The 19,686-nt window shown below is 36.1% G+C and overlaps 1 protein-coding gene and 1 pseudogene across 1 annotated transcript in view; both read right to left on the reverse strand.

The window, feature by feature from the left end:
- Positions 1–19,686, reverse strand: part of LOC145507884 (uncharacterized) — a 542,600-nt gene that overhangs the window by 342,922 nt on the left and 179,992 nt on the right. The window lies entirely within an intron of this gene.
- LOC145507840 (ubiquitin-like modifier-activating enzyme 5 pseudogene) lies at positions 9,253–9,841 on the reverse strand (annotated as a pseudogene).

The following is a 19,686-nucleotide window of genomic DNA, read 5'->3' on the forward strand; positions in this document are numbered from 1 at the left end:
CTGAAAAAAAAGTGCATTTTGTTATGCTGATGTTTAAGAACTGCTAAGCAACTGAGCACAGCATAGCACATAGTTATTGCAGAATTTTAATAATTTAATCTTCAAGTTAGCATCTTTTTTGCCTGTGACTCACACCATGTTACCAGTCTTCTTTTCAGAGTAAGCTTTGATGATTCAGAATTGTTTGAGCTCTTTTCTAGCATGGTATGTATCTCCAACTCCTATGGATCCTGTCTTTATAAACAATGGATTCAAATAGGAGTGATGCTTCAGTCACTGTAAAAGTGTGGAAACTGAACATGAATTGCTTGGATTCTATTATTATTATTATATCTGGATTGTTAATTTGTGTATATAATTTAAACCAATGAGATAGCTAGGAAACTTCAATGTGTGATGTTTTTGTTCACTCTATGTGAGTTTTAGGTCATAAGGGAAATAGTCCACTGGGTTTTAATAATTTCTTTGAAATTTGAACAATTTAGAATTTAGACTTATTTCAATAATTTGCTTTAAAAATAAAAATTAAGAGAACTGTACTATTAGAAATTATTGTGATAGACCAATATGTCTTCCCTTTTTCCAAAAAAAGTTATTAAAGATGATAAATTAATTTCATTAGTTGTAATATAAAATTATTTTTACTTTTTTCTGCTTATTGAAACTGACTACTTTAACAATAAAAATTTATGATCTCTAGAAGTTCAAAGTCAAATATCAGCAGAGTCAGCTCCTTCCAAGGGCTGTGAGGGGAAGATTCGCTCCAAGCCTCTCTGTTTGGCTCACAGATGGCTGTCTTCTCAAGGAGGATGTGGGTGCATGCTAAATCACTTCAGTCATGTCTGACTTTTTGCAACTCTATGGACTGTACCTGTCAGGCTCCTCTGTGCATGGAATTCTCCAGGCAAGAATACTGGTGTGGGTTGCTATTTCCTCCTCCAGGGAACCTTCCCAACCAGGGATCAAAGGCAGGCAGATTCTTTACTACTAGTGCCACCTGAGAAGCCCTCCCAGGAGGACATGTTATGTCATCTGCCTACAAAGACAGTTTTATGTCTTCCTTCCTGATTAGCATATACCATTTGTGTCATTTTCCCGCCTTATTACCAAAAATTTCAGTATGTTGTTGAAAAGAAATGGTGAGGGGGGCATCCTTGACTTGTACCTAAAGGAAAACTTTAGGTTTCTCATCATTAAGTTTGATGATAACTGTAGGTTTCTTGCAGACTTTACCAAGTTAAGAAAGCTCTCCTCTACTTCTAGTTTCCTGAGATTTTATCATGAATGGGTATTGGATTTTGTCAAATGCCTTTTATATACTTATTGATATGATCATGAGATTTTTTTATTCTTTTAGTCTACTGATGTAATGATTATATTTATTGATTTTTGAATGTTGAAACAACTTTACATACCTGAGATAAGTCCCACTTGGCCATGCTGCATAATTATTTTCATACTTTTTTGGATTCAATTTATTAATATCTTGTTGAGGATATTTACATTTATTTTCATGAGGGATATTAGTCTGCAGTTTTCTGGTAGTATCTTTGTCTGGTTTGGTTTTGGGGTACTGATAGCCTTATAGAAAGAGTCAGAAAGTATTCTCTCTGCTTTTATCCTCTGAAAGAGATTGTACAGAATTGTTATAACTTCTTTAAATATTTGGTTAGAATTCAAAAGTGAACTCATTTGTGTTTGGTACTTTCTGTTTTGGAAGGTTATTAATTATTGATTAGTTTTTAATATATAAGACTACTCAAATTAATTCTTCTTGGGTGGCTTTTAGTAGCATGTGTCTTTCAAGGAATCGGTCCATTTCATTTAGATTATCAAATTTGTAGGCATGGATTGTTCATAGTATTCCCTGATTATCTTTTTAATTTCCATGGGGTAATGATGCCTTTTCTTCAGTTTCTCATATTAGTAACTTGTGTTCTCTTTTTTCTTAATTAGCCTGCCCAGAGTGTTAATGATTTTATTAATCTTTTCAAAGAATCAGCTTTTGATTTTGTTGATTTTCTTTATTGTGTTCTTGTTTCAAATTTCTTTGATTTCTACTCTAATTCTTACTTATTTATTGCTTACATTGGATTTAATTTGCTCCTATTTTTCTAATTTTCTAAGGTGGAAACTTAGATATTTGGTTTTAGATCTCTCTAGCCCAGGTCACGGAGAAGGCAATGGCACCCCACTCCAGTACTCTTGCCTGGAAAAACCCATGGATGGAGGAGCCTGGTAGGCTACAGTCCATGGGGTCGCTAAGAGTCGGACACGACTGAGTGACTTCACTTTCACTTTTCCCTTTCATGCACTGGAGAAGGAAATGGCAACCCACTCCAGTGTTCTTGCCTGGAGAATCCCAGGGACGGCGGAGCCTGGTGGGCTGCCGTTTATGGGGTCGCACAGAGTCGGACACGACTGAAGCGACTTAGCAGCAGCAGCAGCAGCAGCAGCAGCCCAGGTCAGTTAGACTTCGCTATGGCAGGTTAGACTCTGGTTAACTAGTTTCTCCTGAGGGCAAACCTTGTTAAGAAGGACAAGGTGCTCTGAATTATTTCAAAATGATTCCTTTCCCTCTCACTGCTGGAAGGTCAAGGAGATTTTCCTTTTATATTTACTATGGGAACCTGGTTAAACTCCTAGAGATAAATTTTAAAATATTGAAGGGTTCCCCTATGACTCTTGGAACTAATAAGTAATTACACCAAGGTTACTGAATACAAGTTTAATATACAAAAGTCAGTTGTTTTCCTATACAACAAAAAGAATTTGAAATTAAAAACACAATACCATTTATATTAGTATCATTCAAAATGAAATACTTAGGTATAAATCTAACAGACTATGTGTAAGATCTAATAGGAGGAAAATAATAAAACTGAAATACAAAATCAAATAAAAATAATAAATATAGAGCTACTCCATGTTTATTAATAGGAAGACTCTGTATTGTCAAGATGTCTGTTCTTCTTGAGTTGCAGATTCTATGTAATCCCAATCAAAATTCCAACAAGTTATTTTATGGATATAGATAAACCTAACATTTATATGGAGAGACAAAAGACCCAAGAATAGCCAAAATGACATTGAGGAAAAAAACAAAGTTGGTGGACTGATAATACCATCTTAAAGACTTATTATAAAGCTATAGTAATCAAGACAGTGTGGTAACACTGATAAAACAGACAAAATAAGTCAATAGAACAATATATGGAACTCAGAAATAGGCTTCCCTGGTGGGTCAGATGGTAAAGAATCTTCCTGTAACGCAGGAGACGTGAGTTTGATCCATGGGTTGGGAAGAACCCCTCGAGAAGGAAATGGGCAACCCATTTCAGTATTTGTGCCTGTAGAATCCCCATGGACAGAGGAGCCTGGCAGGCTACAGTCTATGGGGTCGCAAAGAGTTGGACACAACTGAGTGACTAAGCACATAGCACACAATTTTATATTTGGTGAAGGACAAAGACAGTGCAATGGAGTCAAGACAGTCTCTTCAACAAATGACGCTGGAACAATGGTTCATCCACTTTCAAAAACGAAACAGACCTAACAACTTTCACAAAAATGGACTCAAAATGAACCATAGATATAAATGTAAATAGAAAAGTAATGAAATTCCTAGAAAACAACATATGTGAAAAATCTACAAGACCATGGCTATGACGCTAGCTTTTTAGATATAAAACCAAAGGCATATAAAAGAAATAAGTTGGGCTTGATTAAAATTAAAAAAACTTCTGTTATGTAAAAGAGAGTGTCAAGAGAAGTCAAAGATGAGCCACAGACTGAGAGAAAATATTTTCAAAATACACTTCCGAACAATGACTACTATAGAAAATACACAAAGGACTCATGATATTAAAATAAACAGCCCCCTTTAAAAATGGGCCAAGGACCTTTAATAGACATCTCATCAAAAAAGATGTAGAGATAGCAATTAAGCATATGAAGAGATGGCCCACATCATACCTCCTCATCAGACAGTTCACTTCAGTTCAGTCGCTCAATTGTGTCCAACTCTTTGCGACCCTATGAACTGCAGCATGCCAGGCCTCCCTGTCCATCACCAACTCCTGGAGTCCACCCAAACCGATGTCCATTGAGTTGGTGATGCCATATAACCATCTCATCCTCTGTCGCCCCCTTCTCCTCCTGCCTTCAATCTTTCCGAGCATCAGGGTCTTTTCAAATGAGTCACCTCTTCGCATGAGGTGGCCAAAGTATTGGAGGTTCAGCTTCAACATCAGTCCTTCCAATGAACAACCAGGACTGATCTCCTTTAGGATAGACTAGTTGGATCTCCTTGCAGTCCAAGGGACTCTCAAGAGTCTTCTCCAATACCACAGTTCAAAAGCATCAAATCTTCAGCGCTCAGCTTTCTTTATAGTCCAACTCTCACATCCATACATGACTGGAAAAACCATAGCCTTGACTAGATGGACCTTTGTTGACAAAGTAATGTCTCTGCTTTTTAATATGCTGTCTAGGTTGGTAATAACTTTCCTTCCAAGGAGTAAGCGTCTTTTAATTTCATGGCTGCAATCACCATCTGCAGTGATTTTGGAGCCCAAAAAAATAAAGTCTGCCACTGTTTCCACTGTTTCCCCATCTATTTCCCCATCTATTTCCGATGAAGTGATGTGACCAGATGCCATGATCTTAGTTTTCTGAACGTTGAACTTTAAGCTAACTTTTTCACTCTTCTCTTTCACTTTCATCAAGAGACTCTTTAGTTCTTTGCTTTCTGCCATAAGGGTGGTGTCATCTGCATATCTGAGGTTATTGATATTTCTCCTGGCAATCTTGATTCCAGCTTGTGCTTCATCCAGCCCATCGTTTCTCATGATGTACTCTGCATATAAGTGAAATAAGCAGGGTGACAATATACAGCCTTGACATACTCCTTTTCCTGTTTGGAACCAGTCTGTTGTCCTCATCTCAAATATAAATTAAAACAACCATGAAGCACCCCTACACATCTATTGGAATGGCTAGAACTCAGAACACTGACAAATGTTGGTAAGGATGTAGAGTGAAAGGAACTCTAATTCATTGCTGGTGGGAATGCAACGTGTTATAGCTACTTGAGGAAACAGTTTGACGATTTGGTACAAAACTAAACATATTCTTAGCATATGATTCAGCAATCATTTACTTGGCATTTACTCAAAGGATTTGACAGGTTGTGCCAACAAAAAACCTGAACACAGATGTTTACATCAGCTTTATTCATAATTGTCAAACCTTGGAAGTAACCAAGATGCCCTTCAGTAGGTGAATGGATAAATAAACTGTAGCATGTCTAGAAAATAGGATATTATTCAGTGCTAAAAAGAAATGGAGGAATCTTAATTAATACTATTAAGTGAAAAAAGTCAGTATGTGAAGTTTACATATGTTGATTCATACTATATAACATTCTGGAAAAGGCAAACTGTGGAGGCAATAAAAAGGTCAGCGGTTTCCAGGAGTAGGGGTTTGGGGGAAGATGAATAGGCACAACATAGATTTTTAGGTCAGTGAAAATACTCCGTATGGTATAATAATGTTGGGTATATGACATACTTTTTTTCAGACCCATAAAATGTCAAAATCAATCCTCAGGTAAACTATGGACTATGGGTGATGTGTCAATGTAGGTTTATCAATAGTAACAACTTTGCCATTCAGGTGAATGATACTGATAATGGGGGAAGCTATGCACGTGTGGGGGTATAAGGAAAACCTCTGTTCCTCTTTCCCATTTTTGTCATAAACCAAAATTTCTCTGAAAACTTAAAGACAAAATAAAATTATCCACTCTGGATATCAAGTATGCCAGGTATGCTGTTACACAGTAATCTGATTTTGTACTGAACTCACTGCTTTGACCTCAACCTTATGTTTTTAAATACTTCTATGCACTGTCTTGCAAATGTGTATCTCTAAGCCCAACTTCTATCCTGAACACTAATTTAATAATTTCAAATGGCTTCTGCTATACCACTTGAATGTCTTATAGATGACACAAAACTAACAGGTCCAAAAATGAACTCCCAATATTCCCCTTGCACACTTGATTTTCCCTCTTTGATCCTCGTCGTAAATGGCAACTGCATTCTTCCAGTTACTCAGGTCAATTTCTGGAGTCATGATTTATTCTTTCTTTTTGTTCTATACCATATATGGACTATTAGAAAATCCTGTTACTTTTAGCTTCAAATACATCGAGAATTCGACCATTAAACCACTGTTAAAACCATGATGACAATGATCATCTTTGTGCTTGAATATTTCATTAGATCCATATAACTTGCCTCCTTTCTTATACTCTTACCTTTTTGGCCTAATCTCTTCAAAGCTGTCAGAGTGATACTGTAAAATATTAGATACACATGAAGTTTCTCTCTCAAAATATTCTAATGGTTTCCCATTATTCTTAAAAGTAAAAACTACTGTTCTTAATTTACGATGGTCTATACGGTCCTGAGGTGTCTCGTCCTTATTGCTTTCCTCTTGCTTCTTAATTATTCTCATTGCCATTTACTGTTTCATGTTTGTGTCTATCTTTGCTTATCCTTAACGTATCAGGTATGCTCTCTCCTTAGGAATTTTTCCCCTGGTACTTCATAGCTTACAAACCTTTTTCTCCAGATATCCCAATAGTTTCCTCCCTCTCCCATATTTTAATAAGATGTTCATGAACAATCCATTTACAACAGTAATATTTCCTTTCATATCTGCTGCCCCCATGGTGCTCTATTGTATTATTTTACTATATTTTATATAGTAATGATTTACTATGTAGTTTATATATTTATCTACTATTCTATTTCCACAGCAGCCTCGCTAACCTCCAGTGAATGGAAACTTCAGGAATATTTTGGTTGTTTGTATTTTTTTTTAATTCCTTCATCTAAAAGGGTTTATCTAGCACATTACAAGTGCTCAATAAATATCACTGAATTAATTGAAAAAAACCTGAAAATTTAAAAACAAATATCAAAGTTGTAAATAGATCTCAGTTTGTCACATACCAAAGCAAAAAAAAAATGACAGAGATTTTCATTAAGGTTAATACCAGCTGATATAACAAATATACCTGAACTGTCAATAGCTAATCTTTGCTTAAGTAGTAGTTTGAAAAAATATGTTCTAAGTCAGCATTTCTTCTCCAAATCATGATTTAAGGATTCTGACTCCTTCTACAGTGTGGATGAACCATTGTCATATGCAGTTTCTAAGATTATATGGGGAATTGTACTCATTCTAGGAACATTCTGGGTACATTTTAAGTAAGCCTTGAATTGGCTTACAGCATTTTTCAAACATATTCTATGGGCTAGCATTCAGTCTGTTGGCCGCATTAGCTATAAGACCAGTTAGAAGAGGAAATGAGATTGATCAATAACATTCTCTGATACAGCAAGTAATGAAAAGCACAAAAGAAACTTAGGGTGTCTGATTAAATTTAAATCTAATAATACCCATTATATTGCAACATATCATTAAGCCATAATTATATACATGTCTTAGATGATTTTTCTAATTATCAGTGCTTAAAATAAATAATTTTGGCTATCTTGCTTATCCCATGCAAAATTCAAGGAGAACATGTTTAGTAGGAATCTTACCCAACCAAATATTTTAATTGTTGCATTTGGTGTTGCTTTATGTTTACCTAGCAGGTGGATTCTTGAAACTAATGTAGTATTATGTTCTTACAGATGTTCTTGCCAACCTGAGCATCTGGTTTTGTGAACTCCACTTTTAACAAAAATTTCTCAGACTGAGAGTTATGCTCAAGTGCACAGTTGGCATTCAGAGAAGTTCTAATGAAAACATACATTAAGGCTAAAGAATGACTCAGAATTAAAAGGTTCACAGATTCAACCTGGGGGAAAATGATATCCTTTGAGTTTTCTAAGTATTATAGGGATTATCTAAATTTAAACACTCTATGCTGGCTTTCCACAAATTATGTACCATACAGCAGTAGTTATGAGACATGACCAATGTGGGAAAAGCTCTGCACCAATAACAAATATGTTTAGAAATATTTTATTCAATAGTTTCACTCTAGGAACATCAAAATAAAAGTTGACACAGTGAAGTCACTAGGATACCCTTGACTTCTATTTAGTTATATGTTAAGTATGTTCCTCACATTGTTTTAATCGTGAAACTATTTTCTCACATCACTACCTATTTTGTTAGTTTCCTAGAGCTGCCATAGCAAAATACCATAACTGGATGTCTTACAGCAACAGAAATTTATCATCTTACAGTTCTGTAGACTAGAAATCTGAAATCAAACCACTGGCAGGGACACACTTCTTCTGAAACCTATAGGAAAAAGATATTTTCTAGCCTTTTCCAGCTTTTAGTAGCCCAAGACATTTCTCAGTTTTTGTGGCAGCATAACTCCAATCTCAGTCTCCATCTTCACTTCTTCAAAATACCCCTTTTAATCATACTGGATTACAACCTAGCATCTACAAATCTACATATTTCCTGAGGAATACAAACTAGAATATATTATGCTACCTAATTGCATATCTTAAATATCTCAATAGAATATATATGTTGCATGACTTTTTAAAAACTTCTAGTTACAAAAATATCAGTGCTAAATACAGATCAAGCTAATAATTGTTCCATAACCACAATTTATCTGAACTATCTCCACTGTCTACTCACTTACTAATATCATTACTAAAAATGACTCAAAATTTATTACCTGCTGATAATTGATTAGCAATATCTATATAAAACACTATAGCAAATCATATCCCTTTGTACTATACAATCTAATGTTATGACATAAGCTTCATACTCAGTCATTAACATGTGAAAATGTACATACATTTTAATCTTCATCTTGAGTCAAAGCCTCTTATATACTAGGATGTTAATACGTATATTGGGTCACTTGTATATTGAGTCACTTTGGGCCAAATTGTCCTTGAATAATTTAGTTAATATCTTTTCCCATATACCTTTCAATCTATAGCAACATATGCACATTGAAACCCCACTCACTATCCAACCCTTACTGAAATGCTATCCACGAACATGGAATATCTCCCTATTTAGTTCTTTTTCAATTTCATTCATCAGAGTTTTATAGTGTCAGGCACAGAATTTTCTTGCCACTGTAATTCTGTCATGTAAGTTAGGAACTGGACATGAAGAAGAAAATAACTTTTTTGTACTTTTTCTAAAATCTCAGATACCAGCTCAGTACTACTTCACTATATTCATGTGTTATCTCTTCCAATCAACATCTTGTTTGAGCCATGTCTTTATCTTTTTCTTATATTTTTCTTGCTGCTTCCTATAATTTCTGTCATCGCACTTAAGGTTTGGCTTCATGAATATGATAGGGAAAAAATTCTGTGCTGAACTGTATCCAACATAGAAATTTATAGTACCAAAATTTAACAGAAACATTAACGCATTTTGTTCCAAGATTCCAGAAACTACCCCCATATTGGGAGGAAGACTGGCTGCAAAATTTCCCTTTTTTTCCGTGTGTTTTTACCAATATTTGCAACAATTGCAACTGGTGAAGCAAAGACAAAACAAGGATATCCTCTAGGAATTATGAACTGCATATGTTCTGAAACTGCATTTTCACTGACCTCAGACTCTATACATCTTTATTCAAGTTCATCAAAAGCTACATTTCTTGGTATTTGAACTTCAAAACTGTCCTCACAGCTAAGAACTAGCTCAATAGGTTTTCCCTTTTTTAACTCACCCTAACTTATTCTATCCATGAAAGATTGAAAAATTTCAATGTGATGAGACTGTTGTAAATTTCAAAAAGAAAATTAGAATTAATATTTTTCAATGTATGTTATACTCATTTTCATTATATAGTTTTAAGATAGTTAATAATCATCTGCCTTGTCCCTTGTACTCCAGTTCTGTCATCTGATTCCTAACCTTTTCACTTTCTCTATCTTGAACAATTCTAATAACCTAATGATTTCATTAGTTCCACCAGATGTAGAGTAATACCTTCCCCCTCACCCACTGTTTCCCTATTTTATTCTTTCACTTTAAATAATGCTTTAATTTGGACTCCCCAGAAGTAGAGCCAGAGAGGAAGATCAGTGTGAGAGAGATTAATCTGTAAGTGTTCCCAGGGGAAAGTGGTAGGAAAATGGGGAAGTGGGACAGAGAAAGGAGGAAGTCCAAGTAAGGGCACTCCACTAATCTATGTTTATGAATATTACTTTTAGTTCAATAATATAGGAAATTTGAAGATGGTATGTGTTACAGCTCAGACTTCTCTTTATTAGTGTACAAGAAACCTGAAATATTTACATCTCTTAATCTTTCAGTCATTAGTTAAATGCTACCTCTGGGGAAATAGTAATTCCCAGGGATTTCCAACTCTTCTTGAATGCAGCCAAATGGATATGTGAAGCCCAACAACAAAGAGCTGCAAGTACTGCTGTTGGGAGTGAAAGCATACTAATTCAGGCAAAGACTTCTTTAAGGTGCCTTATACCACTCTTAGGATTCCATGTTATAATGCTCCAACTATTTGTTCGAACCTTCATATGATCTACCTCTCTCTAAAAAAGCTGCTATACCTTCTAGATATAATGCTGTCTTTCAATCTGAATTATGTAGTGTAGTGTGTATTAAAAACCCACTGATGGCAGATCTAATCTATTCCTCATACCAAGCAGTTAGTTTTCAAAGTCAAATCATATGGCCAGATAGTACACTCTGTGCCCAAAATAGTATGTAACATCTAAATATAATAATAAGAATAATATAGTACCCTGTGTTCATGGAGAACATTAAATACCTGGTTTTCCTAAGGGGAGAAACATTTTAAAATCTAATACTCTTTTGATGTATACTTTAGACTTGTTTATTCAAAACCAACTTTAATCCTTACTTTTAGGACAAATTTAAATTATACATATTCACATACAAACATATGCATCCCTGCATATATTCTTATATTAATACATAAATCTGTATTAATATAATTAATGTAATATAGTTCTAAGTCGTGTCCAACTCTTTGTGACTCCATGGACTGTAGACTGCCAAGTTCCTCTGTCCATGGGGTTCTCCAGGCAAATATACTGGACTGGGCTGCCAGCCCCATCTCCAGGGGTCTTTCCAACAGAGGGACTGAACCTGGGTCTCTTGTATTGTCAGTTCAGTTCAGTCGCTCAGTCGTATCCGACTCTCTGCGATCCCATGAATTGCAGCACGCCAGGCCTCTCTGTCCATCACCAACTCCTGGAGTCCACCCAAACCCATGTTCATTGAGTCAGTGATGCCATCCATCTCATCCTCTGTCGTCCCCTTCTCCTCCCGCCCCCAATCCTACCCAGCATTAGGGTCTTTTCCAATGAGTCAACCCTTCGCATGAGGTGGCCAAAGTATTGGAGTTTCAGCTTCAACATCAGTCCTTCCAATGAACACCCAGGATTGATCTCTTTTAGGATGGATTGATTGGATCTCCTTGCAGTCCAAGGGACTCTCAAGAGTCTTCTCCAACACCACAGTTCAAAAGCATCAATTCTGCGGCGCTCAGCTTTCTTCACCGTCTAACTCTCACATCCATACATGACCACTGGAAAAACCATAGCCTTGACTAGACGGACTTTTGTTGGCAAAGTAATGTCGCTGCTTTTAAATATGCTATCTAGGTTGGCCATAACCTTCCTTCCAGGAGTAAGCGTCTTTTAATTTCATGGCTGCAGTCACCATCAGCAGTGATTCTGGAGCCCAAAAAAGTAAAGTCTGACACTGTTTCCACTGTTTTCCCATCTATTTCCCATGGAGTGATGGGACCAGATGCCATGATCTTAGTTTTCTGAACGTTGAGCTTTAAGCCAACTTTTTCACTCTCCTCCTTCACCTTCATCAAGAGGCTCTTTAGTTCTTCTTCACTCTCTGCCATAAGGGTGGTGTCATCCACATATCTGAGGTTATTGATATTTCTTCCGGCAATCTTGATTCCAGCTTGTGTTTCTTCCAGCCCAGCGTTTCTCATGATGTACTCTGCATATAAGTTAAATAAGCAGGGTGACAGTATACAGCCTTGACGGACTACTTTTCCTATTTGGAACCAGTCTGTTGTTCCACGTCCAGTTCTAACTGTTGCTTCCTGACCTGCATACAGGTTTCTCAAGAGACAGGTCAGATGGTCTGGTATTCCCATCTCTTTCAGAATTTTCCACAGTTTATTGTGATCCACACAGTCAAAGGCTTTGGCATAGTCAATAAAGCAGAAATAGATGTTTTTCTGGAACTCCCTTGCTTTTTCGATGATCCAGCGGATTTGGCAATTTGATCTCTGGTTCCTCTGCCTTTTCTAAAACCAGCTTGAACATCTGGAAGTCAACGGTTCACGTATTGCTGAAGCCTGGCTTGGAGAATTTTGAGCATTACTTTACTAGCATGTGAGATGAGTGCAATTGTGCGGTAGTTTGAGCATTCTTTGGTATTGCTTTTCTTTGGGATTGGAACGAAGACTGACCTTTTCCAGTCCTGTGGCCACTGCTGAGTTTTTCAAATTTGCTGGCATATCGAGTGCAGCACTTTCACAGCATCACCTTTGAGGATTTGAAATAGCTCAACTGGAATTCCATCACCTCCACTAGTTTTGTTCGTAGTGATGCTTTCTAAGGCCCACTTGACTTCACATTCCAGGATGTCTGGCTCCAGGTGAGTGATCACACCATCGTGATTATCTGGGTCATGAAGATCTTTTTTGTACAGTTCTTCTGTGTATTCTTGCCACCTCTTCTTAATATCTTCTGCTTCTGTTAGGTCCATACCATTTCTGTCCTTTATCGAGCCTATCTTTGCATGAAATGTTCCTTTGATATCTCTAATTTTCTTGAAGAGATCTCTAGTCTTTCCCAATCTGTTGTTTTCCTCTATTTCTTTGCACTGATCGCTGAGGAAGGCTTTCTTTCTCTCCTTGATATTCTTTGGAACTCTGCATTGAGATGGGAATATCTTTCCTTTTCTCCTTTGCTTTTCGCTTCTCTTCTCTTCTCAGCTATCTGTAAGGCCTCCTCAGACAGCCATTTTGCTTTTTTGCATTTCTTTTCCATGGGGATTTTCTTGATCCCTGTCTCCTGTACAATGTCACGAACCTCTGTCCATAGTTCATCAGGCACTCTGTCTATCAGGTCTAGTCCCTTAAATCTATTTGTATTGTAGGCAGATTCATTAACACCTGAGCCACCAGGAAAGCCCATATTAATACATATATACATATCCTTATAATATATTCCCATATTATTATGTTATAATCCTAATATTAACATGTATACTTATATATGTATATATACATATATTAATTTAAATAGTCATATATATTTGTGTGTGTATATATACATATACACACACACATATATATCTATATCTATATCTATCTATCTATCTATATATATCTCACCCTACATATAGTCATCAAGTTAATCACTTAATACTGATCTGAAAGGTGGTAACACTATAGATCTGACTTGGTACAGATGGAAGAAATTTTCACAAATTGAAGTCAGGATAAGTCATTCAGGCTTATACATGATTTAACTTAAGTTTTAAGCTAACCAAAACAGCCTTTTTGTGGTCTGTTAAGCATGCATTATATATCTGCTTTAACCAGTAAATAAAACAAAGCATTTAAGACTCAGAATGGAGTTCTGTGGTTCAGGCATTCAAAATGCATCTGGGTGGTCACTGTGGATGTAGTTTCAGATATGTTCCTGTATTACCGGGAATTTGAATTTTCTAAACTGTATCAGACTCAAGGATATTACCAGCTTTTCTTAAAACAGTGTCTGCTAGCAGCTGCAGGGTCTTACTTCTTGCCAGCTCCAAACCAAATTCTAGACAAACAATTTATGTAATTTTGTGGGTTTTGCCTTTATAAGTCTCATTCATTTTGTAGTCCAGTATAATACAATTCAAGCGCTTCTTGAATTTTTATTTCCCAGGCTATAGTTCTCAGTTTGGCTCAGAAACACTTTTTTATTCCTATTATAGATTGATTTATATACTTCCATTGACAGTTCTAACTACAAGACGTACAGATGCATTGTGAAAATATGTATTTTTATTTTAAAGTAAATGTTTGCAATCAAAAAAATTATTGCTTTAAAATATCATACTTAATTGATTAATTGGAGATATAAACATAATTAATTGGAGACATAAACTACATTTTTTAAATAGATAATTTCTTACGCCTTTTTATTTTTTTGAAAGTCTATAATCATTTTGCACGTGTTGAGAGGCACATAATTAAAAGAAAAAAACTACCACGAGGCAACTTGTCCTCAGAAACTAGATTTTCTATATAAATAGTACTAAATAACATTTTGTATAAAGGATGTGATATTGAGATTTATAACAATAAATATATAGTTGGTCATCATCCTTGTTTCTGTTTCTGACACACAACTTCTAAAACCCTTATAATTTCCTCAGTGATAAGAGCAAAATGTGTCTTTTGTTATTTAATATGGTGACTTTTGGTAAGCACCTAAGCTTGTTGCCTGGCGGGTTACAGAGTCAACCATGTAATTAGCGGGTTGGAACCTTCTGTCTTCAGTCCCACCCTTCTGACTTCCAGGGACAGGTGGTAAGCTGGAGGTTAGATCAATTACCAATAGCCAATGATTTATTTAATCATTATTACAATGAATCCTCCATAAATACCCAAAGGATGGGGTTATGAGAGCTTCCAGTTGGTGAACAAGTGGAGATTTAAGGAGAGTGATGCACTCAGAGACAGCATGGAAGCTCCATACCTTGCTCTGTGCATCTTTTCCATCTGGCTCTTCTTGAGTTGTATGCTCTTATAATAAACTAATGATATAGTTAGTAAAATGTTTCTTTGAGTTTTGTGAGCCAATCTAGCAAATTAATAGAATGAGGAGAGGGTTAGTGAAAAACTCTGATTTATAGCTTATTGGTTAGAAGCACAGGTAACAGCTAAATGGCTGGGAGGGGGCAGTCTTGTAGGACTGAATACTGAACCTATGAAATCTGATGCGATCTTTAGGTAAATAGTGTCACAATTGAGGTAAATTATAAGACACTCAGCTGGCATCGGGTAAAGTGACTCTACTCCTGTATGTTGAAATTGGGTCAAGGAACCCACACAGAAAGGGTAAAATAGTATTTCTTACACATTTGTATTTAATGATAAAACAAACTTGAGAACAAGCAGAAATGGAATGCAAACTGGTTAAAGAATTGTATTATATTTTGCTTGCTTCCTTCCATCCAGAAAGAGAAAAGAACAAAATTTGTTATTCTTCTGTTCTAATCATTGTTTTATTCTCCACTATATAAATAGGATATTTTAGAGTATTCCTCAAATTTTGTAAAACAAAATATTTTGTGACATCAAAAGATCCCTATATAAAAGAATGCCTGGTTGTGGCCCATGCACTTGTTCTAATAATTGGGTGTTGAGATATGATGCCTTTAATAATCCTTGTAATTCTGATACTATTTTAGACTTGTATCCTCTGCAGAGGGATAAATAGGTATTTGAGCAACAAAGTTATATGAAAAATGTTGTATGTAGACCTGGTAAAACATGTACTATTTGCAGGATGACACTTTCTTGGAGAATTCTTTTCCTTAAACTATAAAAGATAATATCTGTGTTTGTATTGTTCCTTATGACATGATGGTTGGCCCAGTATCATTCCAACCCAAGAGCTCCTACTCTTCCTGTTGTGGTTAGAATCTTCTGTGGTTGGAGTGCCAATGTCTAATTGGGCATTTATTTTCCCAAAAAGGGGCCACACATCTAAACTAAGACCACCTGAAAGCTAGGCCAGGACAACCTGGCCTTCATCATCACATTTAATCATTTTTCATCTGTTCTCACTCTCATACATTTTATATCCATACGTTGCCATCTATCTATTCAAGCTCCTATTCATTTCTAAAGATTTCCCAATTTCTCCTTGAATTTTTCTTGATTTTTTGTGTTATTTTCCACCACTTATTTTGCTTCTCAACTCTTATTTTCTATAGAGCTATTGTTTCTCTTTCTCAGTGTGCCTTTATTATTCCTAGAGATAAAGAACCCCTACTTACTTGTATAGCACCTATCTGAGAAGATTATTAATAAATACTTTTAGAACTGAATTATCAAGAGTGTTCTTCAGTAAGTTGGGGGATAGGAGATGTACAGGAAAGTAAGTCTGCATCCTTAGAGACTACCTTGGTTACCATCCCTTCATCCTCTCCTGTGTTATTCCAGCAATTTTATATATTATTTATCTGTATTGATGCTCTGTGAAGACAATAGAGAGGAATTCATTATGCTTTCAAGGCAGGACATAGTGCTAAATGTGGTTACAGGTCACCAATTTTTCCATTATTCTTGGGAGCTCTTAATTGCACACACTATTAGTATCATTTCTTTTCAGGCAATAAAAAAATGAGTCTTCATAAAAGCGAAGCATATCAGTCCATAAATGTGTAAATTGTATATGCTGCTTAATGTAGTGTTGCTGATGTAGCCCAACTGGGTTTATGACATGCATATCCCTCACTCACTAACAAGGCTGGAGGAATCCATGAGTACGTGTTTCTGACTCTTACTATTTCCCTTAATGTATGAATAGAGCCATGGTCTTGATGAGGTTTCTTTTTTCAAAACTAAAACCTGGTTTTCCAAAATATAAAGGCTAAAAGGAAATATTTTTACCTATTTTTATAAAATTTTTTACTGAATTTAAAACTTCTGTAGGTTTTTATTGGTAAGTTAATAGTAATTTGAAAAAAGAATTGAAATCTGTTAATAGGGCATTTATGAGCAACTAGTTTATAATTAGTTATACACCTATTAATCTGAGTCTCTTATGAATGTTCACCAGATAACAACTTAATTGTAAATTCTGCTGTTAATATTAAACAGCCAAGATAACAGTGTTCCAAGAGAGATGTTTTTACTCACATTATAATCATAACCAATTTCACTGAATAAGTAGTTATATGCATTTCTAATAACATTGCTATTTTCCTAAGAAATGAAGGGCAAGAGAATATAAAGCCATAGTACATATTTTTAAACATAATTCGTAAAACCTAAATTCTGTATGGAACTTGTGCCTACATTAGATTTATCTGTGCACCTGATACTCCATAAATATGTGCTGCCTTGCTGACTGACCACAAGCACTTGGGATAAATCTTAAGAATGTCGGGAAGCAGTTGATCATAAAACATAGATAAATTATTGAAATGTCTGAAGGTTAAACTCACTTTCCAATAAAATGGAAAAGGTTCATATAAAAAGTAAAATGTGATAATTTAAAGCCATTTATTTTCTTTATAAGAACTATGGAAATTCAATGAAAAAATTGGAGATATATTTCAGGTGAAAAAATGAGAATGTTCCTGTGGTTTCTAAAAAAGGAATTTTTCTTTAGAACACACTCCTTTTTATTTGAGAGAAAGAGATTTGTCTGCTTTTAGTTATAAAATGTGCCCTCTGCCATTCCTTTTAAAAGGCACTGAGTGTCCCCTCTTCAAACTCAATCACAAGAACTGCTAGAAAGTATTATTGTGATGGAAATAATTGTTTTGTTTTTCCCACAGAAACAAACTCATTGACTACATGCCTTGTTTATTAACAAAGGGAAAGCTTCTTTATGGATATAAATTTACTTCATGAGTGGGGAAAAAGGGCTGTTTTGATGCTCATATAGCAACACTGTGTAACATTCACAGTACCTAGTGAAATGATTTAAATGATAGAGCTGTATACAATTTTGTTGAAAAGATTTTAATTTATAGAAAGCTTAGGCCTAAATTGTAATTGATAATAAACATTATGTGACACTGTAAATATTTATGGATACTTCCATAGTTTTATCTATTTTAAACAAATGTAAGTATGTAATGATTAGATGCTTTATATTGAGGGTAAACATTGAATGAAACTAAATTATCTAAGAATAAGCTATTCCTTGTCTGCGTGTGTATTAAATTGCTTCAGTTCAGTTCAGTTCACTTCAGTCGCTCAGTCGTGTCCGACTCTTTGCGACCCCATGAACCGCAGCAAGCCAGGCCTCCCTGTCCATCACCAACTCCCTGAGTCCACCCAAACCCATGTCCATCGAGTCGGTGATGCCATCCAACCATCTCATCCTCTGTCGTCCCCTGCTCCTCCTGCCCTCAATCTTTCCCCAAATCGGGGTCTTTTCAAATGAGTCAGCTCTTCGCATCAGGTGGCCAAAGTATTGGAGTTTCAGCTTCAACATCAGTCCTTCCAATGAACACTCAGGACTGATCTCCTTTAGGATGGACTGGTTGGATCTCCTTGCAGTCCAAGGGACTCTCAAGAGTCTTCTCCAACACCACAGTTCAAAAGCATCAATACTTCGGTGCTCAGCTTTCTTTATAGTCCAATTCTCACATCCATACAGGACCACTGGAAAAACCATAGCCTTGACTAGACAGAACTTTGTTGGCAAAGTAATGTCTCTGCTTTTTAATATGCTGTCTAGGTTGGTCATAAACTTCCTTCCAGGGAGTAAGCATCTTTTAATTTCATTGCTGCAGTCACCATCTTCAGTGATCTTGGAGGCCAGAAAAATAAAGTCAACCACTGTTTCCACTGTTTCCCCATCTATCTGCCATGAAGTGACGGGACCAGATGCCATGATCTTAGTTTTCTGAATGTTGAACTTTAAGCTAACTTCTTCACTCTCCTCTTTCACTTTCATCAAGAGGCTCTTTAGTTCTTCTTCAATTTCTGCCATAAGGGTGGTGTCATCTACATATCTGAGGTTATTGATATTTCTCCCAGCAATCTTGATTCCAGCTTGTGCTTCATCCAGCCCAGCGTTTCTCATGATGTACTCTGCATACAAGTTAAATAAGCAGGGTGACAATGTACAGCCTTGACATACTTCTTTTCCTATTTGGAACCAGTCTGTTGTTCCATGTCCAGTTCTAACTATTGCTTCCTGACCTGCAGGTTTCTCAAGAGGCAGAGAAATTTTCAACCAAAAATTGCTCCAATATAAGGATATCCAGAGCATTATGCCTAGAGTCCTATACATATTGATAATGCTGCCATCTTGCTCAGTCTTGGTAGAGACAATGGATCTTATGCTATGAGATGAGAACAAGTGAGAAATCTGCAGTTCACTCATAATACTACCTGGTGAGCCTGTGTGAGGTTGTGAAATTACAAGTGGAAACCAGGAGGCTTGTGCTGGATCATGTTTTGCAACTAACATTGACGTAAACTTAGAAAAGTCACACTTTTCTTCTTTGGGTTTCTATTTTCTCATCTTTTATATCTTTGGGTTATTATATAATCTCTGACTTATACATTGTGTACAAATCAAAATGTGAGGGCTTCCCTTGTGGCTCAATGGTAAAGTGTCTGTCTGCCAATGTAAAGGACCCTGGTTCAATCCCTGATCTAGGAAGATCCCACATGCTGTGCAGCAGCTAAGCCCCGGTGCCACAATTACTGAGCCTGTGCTCTGCAGCAGGAAGTCATCGTAAAAGATGCTTGTGCACCATGTTTATAGAGTAGTCCCCACTCACTACAATTAGAAAAAAGCCCCTGCAGCAATGAAGACCCAGCACAGCCAAAACTAAGTAAATAAATTTTTTAAAAAAGCAAAATGTGAAATTCATTGACCAGAACATAAATACATA

The sequence above is a fragment of the Giraffa tippelskirchi genome, chromosome 5 (genome assembly GCF_054371585.1).
Source record: "Giraffa tippelskirchi isolate mGirTip1 chromosome 5, T2T-mGirTip1v1.2.pri, whole genome shotgun sequence".
NCBI classification, from domain to species: Eukaryota; Metazoa; Chordata; class Mammalia; order Artiodactyla; family Giraffidae; genus Giraffa; species Giraffa tippelskirchi.